The sequence below is a fragment of the Triticum aestivum genome, chromosome 3B, assembly GCF_018294505.1.
Source record: "Triticum aestivum cultivar Chinese Spring chromosome 3B, IWGSC CS RefSeq v2.1, whole genome shotgun sequence".
Taxonomy (NCBI): domain Eukaryota; kingdom Viridiplantae; phylum Streptophyta; class Magnoliopsida; order Poales; family Poaceae; genus Triticum; species Triticum aestivum.
In genome coordinates, this window is record NC_057801.1 from 405,476,446 (window position 1) to 405,485,980 (window position 9,535).

Sequence of the window (9,535 nt, forward strand, 5' to 3'; positions counted from 1 at the left end):
AGATGCCCTCTGATTTTGAGAATAGTGTGAAAGAATTTATGATCTCTCAAAAGAATTTTAATGCCTTGCTTGAAGAAAAATTGCTCAAAGTTGATGATTTGGCTAGGAATGTTGATAGACTCTCGCTAGATGTTGATTCTTTGAAACTTAGATCTACTTCTCCTAAGCATGATATAAATGAGAGTGTCCATTGATGAGTGCAAAGAAAGAACTGCTAGATTGCGTGCTAAGAAAGATTGTTTTGTAAAGGCGTGTTCTTCTAGTTTCCATGATAATAATGGTGAAGATCTTAAAGTTATTGATGTGTCCCCTATTAGATCTTTGTTTTGCAATATTAATCTTAATAATGATGGGACTGGAGATGAGTCAACTTTAGTTAAAAGGCATCCCAATAATTTGGAGTTTTTAGATCTTGATGCTAAATTTGGTAAAAGTGGGATTGGAGAGGTTAAGACATTAAATAGCATTGAACCCACTATCTGGGATTTCAAGGAATTTGATTATGATAATTTTTCTTTAGAAGGTTGTATTTCCTTGTTGCAATCCGTTGTGAATTCTCCTCATGCTTATAGTCAAAATAAAACTTTCACCAAACATATCGTTGATGCCTTGATGCAATCTTTTGATGAAAAAATTAATTTGGAAGTTTCTATACCTAGAAAACTTAATGATGAGTGGGAACCTACTATAAAGATTAAAATTAAAGATCCCGAGTGTTATGCTTTATGTGATTTGGGTGCTAGTGTTTCCACGATTCCGAAATCTTTATGTGATATTCTAGGTCTCCATGATCTTGATGATTGCTCTTTAAATTTGCACCTTGCGGATTCCAACATTGAAAATCCAATGGGAAGGATCAATGATGTTCTCATTGTTGCAAACAGAAATTTGGTGCCCATAGATTTTATCATTCTTGATATAGATTGCAATCTTTCTTGCCCTATTATTCTTGGTAGACCTTTCCTTAGAACGATTGGTGCGATCATTGATATGAAGGAAGGGAATATTTGTCGGGGAAACTGATCCACGAACACCTATGGGGCCGGCGGACCGTGGCCCCTTTCGGTTCGGCGGGGGGGGGGGGGGCGGAGATCGCACGAAGAGCGGATTGAGGTGAAGCACACGAGCAGTTTACCCAGCTTTGGAGCTCTCCAGAGAGATAATACTCCTACTGCTGCTTGTCTGATTGTATTGTGTTCTTGCTCGAGAGAGCTAAGTGTTTTTCTGGCTTCCGAATGAGCCGAACCCCCTCTACGTTGCGCATGGGCCTCCTTTTATATGCTCAAGGGGTCACCGACAGGTGGCAACGCAGAGAAGGGTAAAAGCGTAAAAAGTGTTGCGGTTGGTACACCTACTTACACAGTGTATCCTACCTAACCCTGACGGTAGGGGACAAAGGCATTAAATGCCCGTCTGTGTCGACAGTGCAGAAAGGGACCGTCAGGGACGCCACCGTTCGCCACGATGGTGATCTTGTCAGCGTCGCATGCCACCGCGCACCGCTGGCTGCACAGCCTCCTGCCACGCGCGCCTGGAGGAGCCCCAGGGCGACACGTTGGTGGATGCGCTGGAGCGTGGGTACAGGGTGGTTACTTGCTGCGGCAAGCGCCTTGCCGTGGTCGTCGTCTTGTCGTGCCTGGAAGCTTGTCGCTCACCAGGCCTTGAGACGCCTTGGTTGGTCTTCCCGGCAAGCTCCTCTTGCCAGGGCCTTGTTGCCTTGCCGGGACGCGTGGCGCGTCGCACGTCGCGGCAAGTTCCTTGGGATGCCTTGGTTGGCCTTCCCGGCAAGCTCCTCTTGCCGGGGCCTTGTCTCCTGAGCTTATATACTTTGTTCTTGAATGGCTCCAAGGGAACCACGGAGGACCTTGGCGGTCGCCCGTCAAGCCTTGCCGCGGGGTGCTGCAACTGCCCGTGCACAAGGTCGGGATACTAGAGTACCCCTACTCTAGTACACCGACAGGAGCCCCCGGGCCTGGGCCACACACGGTGCCGAGCGCTGTTGGGCCAGGCCCAAAACAGGGAACGGGCACACGCGTCCTGGGTTGCGCCGAATCTTGCTCCGCATCCACCGCGCCCTCCCCGAACGGCACGCGTTGATTGCGGCATCGTGGGAGAGATCGTGGGTGGTTTCTTTATTCGGAAGGGCGAAACGTCCGCCCCCTCCCTCTTTATAAGTAGGGGAAACAGGGGCAGTTCGCCCACCTCGCCGTCTGTTGCTCCAACTCCAAAAATCTCCGCCGCTCCTCCCTTCTTCCCGAAGCCGAAGGAGAGCAGTGCTCCGCCCCCCATTGCCACCAGCATCACCAACGCCGCCGATCTCCCCCACCACCTTCGCCATGGCTCCAAAAGCCGACAAAGGGGAAGGGTGTGAAGTCGGCCGAGGCGCAGCGGCTCGCGGCGCTGCGGAAGGAGCGGGCCCTCTTCTCCCCTCAGCTCGGTGCGAAGGAGCTAAGGGAATACTACTACCTCTTCTGGTCGACAGAGACGCGAGCGCATCCACGCACGAGGGTACTCCCGGCCACCGCTTCGAGGCTGGCTCCAAACGGGTACCCCTTTTTCGCGATGTTCTTCTACTGCGGGCTCTGCCCGCCTTTCTCTGAATTCTTTTGCAACATCATGAACACCTACGGGTTCTGCCTCCTTGACTTCACCCCCAACGCCGTTCTGACCATGGCAGTTTTCGCACATCTGTGTGAAAACTTTGTCGGAGTCCACCCAAACGTAGCCCTTTTCCGCCACTTCTTCATGCCTCGGGTTGAGAGAGGAGAGCCTCTTGCCGGCGGGATCGCTTGGATCTCGAGAGTCGGCAAGAAGGAAGCATATCTGGAGGGTGAGCTCCGCAGCAAGTGGGAGGAGTGGAGGGCAGAGTGGTGCTGGATCGTCGAGGAGAACCCACAGCCATTCACTGCCGTGCGCCAAGCCCCAATAGTACGCGGCAATGATTGGACAACGTGGCCCCGGAAGATGACAGACTGAAGATTGCCGTCACCCGCATCCTTCGCCTCAGGCTTGCCGGGCTCACTGTAGGCGCTGTAGGCGCATATTTCCTTTGCCGCCGTATCACCCCCCTCCAGGAGAGGGGGAGACCCGCCTGGGAGTTCAAGAACTCGGCGGATATCATGAGGCTGCGCCCGGGCCTCAATTTCAACTTCAGGGTCTTGGAATTGGATGCGATGCTTCTGGAGCTGTTCAAGCGCGACCCCCAGCACCCATTTATGTTGCCGCGGAATGTTGTTCCGCTGTGCAACAATTCTTCACTTGACCGCATCCGCGCGATGATGCCATTGTGTGACTCTCACGGAATCGCCCCAACTTGGCAAGAACCCGCGGATGACGTCGTGCAGGCGTTCTTCGACGACTTGGTAGAAGTGCCGGTCCGCGCTGATGAGCAGAAGAGCCTCACCGCGACACCACCGATGCGGAGATGCAGCGCATCGCCACCAGGCTGGAAGAGGCGGCAGCAGCTGCTGCCGCGGGCGTGTTCGGGTTCACCGTGGAGGAGGCAGAGGCAGCAGAGGCGGCAAGCCTTGCCGAGCTCGAGGAGTTTGCCGGCGAGGAAGATCTCGCCGGTCATGAAGCTGAGCCGAGCGAGCCCGACGAGGAAGAGCCTGAACCTTCAGACAGCTTGCCGCAGGCGGAGCCCCCGGCCCCGCCAAGAAGGCGTCTCGGCAAGGCCGCGGACATAGCGGGGCGGCAGACGGATCAACAGCCGCCGAGCCGCGCGACACGCTCTACCTCGGCAAGCACCGTTGCCGCGGGAGCGCCTCACGCCGCCGCGGCAACTAGAGCGGGGTCTTCCCGGTCCGCCACCACTGCTCCTGCCAAGCGGGCGAGGGAGCCTACTCCTCCGCCTCACCGCACCGGAGGCGAGCCGGACTTCGATCTCTCCGCGCTCAGCTCCGACGACAAAGAAGAAGAGTAAGATCCCCTTGCTGTCCTCGTAGTTCTTTAATTCTTGCTATCTTGTTGCTTTCGTCTTGTATCTGACTTGCTTCGATCTGAATCAATTCCTTTTCAGGACGCTGGCCCAGAGAGCGGCGAAGAGGGCCAAGGCCCCGGTGATCGTCATCGAAGATGATCCCACCGTGTCAGCAGGGGGTGTGTCTGAGACCACCTTGACGGACCCGGCAACTACTCCTCAAAGCAGCCCCCAGCGCAGCCCCCAGCGTAAGTTTATAGTTTACTTTCTGCCGTTAGGCGCGCATGGGTGCTCTTTCTTCTACTGATATCTTGTCTGTTGGATTTATGTAGGAGCAGAACAGCCTCATTAGGAACGCCCGGAAGCTGCTCCCGAAGTGCCATCTGCTTCGACTACGCCGCCAAGGGAGGGGTCCCCGGCAAGGGAGCGCTCTCCGGCAAGGGAGAGCTCTCCGGCAAGGGGCAGTTCTTCGGCAAGGGACAACGCCAGCGATCCTCCGGTGGTTGAGACCACGACTGCAGATCCAAGAACAGGTAACCCTTTTGCCTGAAAAACTCCCCTTAGGTTCTTCTTCTTATGATTTTCTTCCTTGGATTTTTGCTTGACTTTTCTCCCCTCTTCGGTCGTCAGATCCACCCGCCACGGATCCGATGGAGATAGAGGCCGCCGGCGAGGAGGACGCGCGTGGCAACAATGATGATGCCGCCGCCACCGAAGAAGAGGCCAGTGCTGATGATCCCGCCGGCGAAGAGGGCGCCAAGGCTGCCGCCGCAGAAGCGGGCGAGGGATCCGGCGATCGCACTGACGGCCCCGAGGCCGCAGGAGCACCAGGCGCTGCGCCGACCGCCGATCCCTCCGCCGACGCTGCAGCGCCAGGCTCCGGAGAGCCCCAGCCCGGCGCCTACTTAAAGGCCGGCGACGGTATCTTCATCAAGCTCCCCTAGGCGTCAAGCTCCAGGGCGCCGGTCGAGGGAGAAATCCTGGACGGAGAGGTGCTCGCCTCTACTGGGCTGACGGTGGTCGACACGCCAAGCAGCAGCAGCGACGAGCCTGAGGAGGAGCGGCTGCTGCGGAAGCTGACATCGCTTTACCGCGCCCGCCAAGCCAAACTGGCGTCCCGAGAGGCGCTTGTCGCGAAGGCGGGGGTTGATATTGAGAAGCGCACGGAGGAGCTCCGAGGCCTCAGGCAGGAAGCTCTCCGATCCTTGGCGGAGGAGCGGGAGCAACTTCTCGAGGAGCGGAAAGCCTTCCTCCTCGAGAAGGCTGAAGCTGAAGAGAAGCAACGGCTTGTCGCCGAAAACTTATTCGCGCAGGAAGGAGAGTTGGCGCAGCGCAAGGTGAACCTTGACAGCCACGAGGAGGAACTTGCCGCGTGGGAGCAAGCAATTGGCGGGGCTGTCAAGGAAGCGAGGGATGCTGCCGAAGCTATCGAGGCCCCAAAGAAGGAGCTGGAGACAAAGGTAGCGCAGCTGGAGGCTGATCTCAGGGCGAGTGGCGAGGAGCTTGCCGCTCTCAAGCATGAGCGCGAGAAGGATGCTGCCGCTCATGGTGAACTGCAGGGCCTTCTCGCAGAGAGGAGCAAGGAGCTCAGCGCCGCCAAGGACTCCAACGCGGACCTCGAGTTGAAGCTGGCCACTTTGACTCAGACGCTGGACGGCGCCCGGGAGCGGGAGGTGGCCTTGTCGGAGAAGATCAAGGCCGACAAGGCGCTGCTGGCGAATGCTGCAGCCGCCCACGACGCCTTCAGGGAGACTGTGGAGCACTGCACTGAGGGTCTGGTGAACATTGCCGCTGCCATCGATGGGGAGCTGGCGCAGCTGGGGATGGAGGAGCTCGGGTACTCCTCCGACGAGCACCTCCAACCCAGCGCCAAGCTCAGCCTGTTCTTCAAGGGCGTGGCGGCGGCACTCCAGCGAGTCCGGGAGAAGATCCCAAAGCAGCTGGCTGACGAGTCGCGCAGGATTTGCGCGGGGGCTCTCCAGAAGGTGCTGATGAAGGTGGCGTTCCACAATCCAGGCCTCAACCTCACCAACGTCCTCAAATCCTTGCCGCCGGATGCTGATCGGGATGCGCTCAAGGCCCTTGTCGCACCCATTGTGGACAAGGTGAGCAAGATCAAGAGGGTTGAGGGCGATCGCGTAGATTAGGTCGCCCGTCTTTTCTTTTTCTTTGTCGCTGCTGGTTATGTCGTGAGAACAATCTATTAGAGCTGCGACAAGCTATCTTGTAATATAACTCTATTTTGGGTAATGATCGCTATGTTATTTCCTTTACTTGATTCCCTGCTTTGTATGTTTTCACCCTACGCTTTTAGGGAACTTGTCAGCGCAGGCACCTGAGCTGCGAGCGCTAAGTGCGGGACGTCAGCAGCCTGCTGGTGGTGCCGCTTCCGACAAGAAACCTTGTCGCGACTAGTTGCAGCACACTTAAGTTGTTTAGCGGACTCGAAACAAAGTAAGGGCGCAACTAGCTATGAGTTGGTTCCTCCGCGCACAGGTTTTCCATACAAAGGACGGTCGTTCGAGGAAGATAACTTAAAAATTAAAACCAATTGCTCAAACTTTGGCAACTTAGCTTTTCTGTCGTTTGTTTTCCGGCAAGGCGAAACTTGCTTGAACGACGCCTGGTCCACATCATAATCTTCTCCTTTCCCCCCGGTAAACTTGTGTGCGAGAAAACCTTGCTTTCCTTTATTAGAAAAAGAAAGAAGAGAAAGTAAAGATATGGTGCCTTCCGGCTCGTTATTGCTTACCGAGGGTTGCGCTGCACAAAGTGTCAGATAATGCATGCAAATACAAGATAGAAAGCATGAAATTGACAAGACGTGCTAAGCACATGAGGTTTACTTATGCACGGGATCTGCGCCCGGCTTTGTACAAAGGATTACATGCAACATCGGCAAGACTTGTACAAAAGGTGGTTGCCGGAATGGGTTCCGGCAACCGCGCCCTACGGGTAAAACTTACGAAGATGCTCAATGTTCCAGGAGTTGCTCACCGGAGTGCCATCTTCGGTCTCAAGGCGGACATCGCCATGCCTAGTGACTCGTTTCACCCGGTAAGGGCCTTCCCACTTCGGCGTCAACTTGTTGGAATTCTTGGCGGACTGAACGCGCCGAAGAACAAGGTCGCCTTCCTCGAAATTTCTGGCATTAACTTTGCGGCTATGGTAGCGGCGCAAAGCTTGCTGGTATCGAGCAACTCGTACAGCAGCCTGAAGACGGTCTTCCTCAAGGAGCAGCGCGTCATCTTGTCACAGCTGCTCTTGCTCAAGCTCATCATAAGCGAGCACTCGAGGTGATCCATATACGAGTTCCGTGGGGAGAACTGCCTCTGCTCCATAGACTAGAGCAAAAGGTGTCTGGCCAGTGGCTTGATTTGGCGTCGTCCTGATTGACCAAAGAACCACCGGCAGCTCCTCGATCCAGTTTCTTCCGCATTTGCGCAGCCTATCAAAAGTTCTGGTCTTGAGCCCGCGCAGCACTTCAGCATTTGCCCTCTCCGCTTGACCGTTGCTTCTCGGATGAGCAACAGAAGCGAAGCAGATCTTGGCGCCAAGATCTTGGATGTACTGCATGAAGGTGCGGCTCGTGAATTGCGTGCCGTTGTCGGTGATGATCCTGTTAGGGATCCCGAAACGGTAAACAATCGACTTGAAGAACTTGACTGCTGACTGTGCTGTGACCTTCCTCACTGGTTCCACCTCCGGCCACTTTGTGAACTTGTCGATTGCAACGTACAAGTACTCAAAGCCCCCGACAGCTCAGGGAAAGGGGCCGAGGATATCGAGCCCCTAGACGAAAAATGGCCAGGATAAAGGGATCGTCTGGAGAGCTTGAGCTGGCTGGTGTATCTGCTTGGAATGTAACTGGCACGCTTCACACTTGGTTACTTGTGCAGTTGCATCCTGGAGGGCTGTCGGCCAAAAAAAACCTTGCCGGAAAGCTTTGCCGGCAAGTGCTCTTGCGCCTATGTGGTGACCACATATGCCTCCATGTATCTCTGCCAACAGCTTTTGTCCATCTTCCCGGTGAATACACTTCAATTTCACACTGTTGAGTCTTCTTCTGTACAGTGTGTTGTCGACAAACTGGTACATACTTGACTGTCGGGCTACTCTTTCTGCTTCTTCTTGTTCTTCGGGAAGTTCTCCTGTCTGAAGGAAAAGGACAATCTGATGTGCCCATGCTGGAGCCTGTGGCTCGACAACAAGGACCAAAGGCACATCTGCTGCTGTGGGAACATCTGCTTCTACGGCAAGGGCTTGCGACCTTGTCGGAGCTTGATGTTCCCCGGCAAGCTTGCCGGAGCAAAACTTGTCGGGAGCGTCTGCTTCAATGGAACAAACCATGAGGCTTGTCGGCGCAGACTGCTCCTCAGCATCCTTGGTGTTGATCTTGGGGACCTTCTTGGCGGCGGCTTCGGGGAGGTCTGCCGAAAAGTAGTCACCAGAGATCAACTTCCTCTTCTTGCTCTGTCCAGTTGATGGCGTTACAGACGGTTGAGTCAGCTTGAGCACAAAGATCCCTGGTTCCATAGGCAACTTTAGTGCGGCGCACTTCGAGAGGCCATCAGCTATGTCATTCTGAGCTCTTGGAACATGTTCCATCTGCAGGCCGTCAAAGTGCTCTTCCAGCTTCCTCACTTCATCAACATATGCTTCCATCAACGGACTTTGATAGTTCTTGTTCACTTGGCGGATGACAAGTTGTGAGTCACCCCTGACAATGAGTTTCTTGATCCCAAGGTCTGCTGCAATCCTGAGACCGGCAAGCAATCCTTCATACTCTGCAGTATTGTTCGTGGCTTGCTCCTTGGGAAAGTGCATCTGGACTACGTACTTGAGGTGCTCTCCGGTGGGTGCAATAAGTAGCACGCCCGCACCGGCGCCTTGCAGCGAGAAGGCACCATCAAAGTACATCAGCCACTCTTTGCTTGCTTCCTTGACGGGGATGCTCGTCTCTGGAATTTCTTCATCTGGTGTTGGCATCCACTCTGCTATGAATTCTGCCAATGCTCTGCTTTGGATAGTTGAAGTGCTCTCAAACTTGAGGCGAAAGCTTGACAGTTCCAGTGCCCACTCGACAATCCTGCCTGTCGCTTCTGGATTTTGCAGTATCCTCTTCAGCGGAAAGTGAGTGACGACTGTGATCTCATGTGCTTGGAAGTAATGGCGCAGCTTGCTCGAGGCCATGAGGAGGCCGAAAAGCAATTTCTCCACACCAGAGTACCTTGATCTAGCCCCCTACAGAAGGGAACTGACAAAGTAAACTAGGCACTGCACCATTCTCTTCTGCACCTTCTCATGCTCCTGCGCAGATCCATCCTTGTCGGGACTAGAGCTTGTCGGCGAAGCCCCCTGCTCGTCGCTGGATGCATCTGCCGTGGTTGTTGGCTCATCATCTGCCTCCCTCTCCGCCACTAACGCAGCACCAACCACTTGATTGGTTCCCGCTATATACAGCAGCAACTTCTCTTGTGGCTTAGGTGCGACAAGTGTTGGAGTGGAGGACAGGTATCTCTTCAAGTCCTGCAGCGCAGCCTCCGCCTCCGGAGTCCATTTCATTGGACCTGCCTTTTTCAATATTTTGAAAAACGGCAGGGCGCGCTCAGCAAA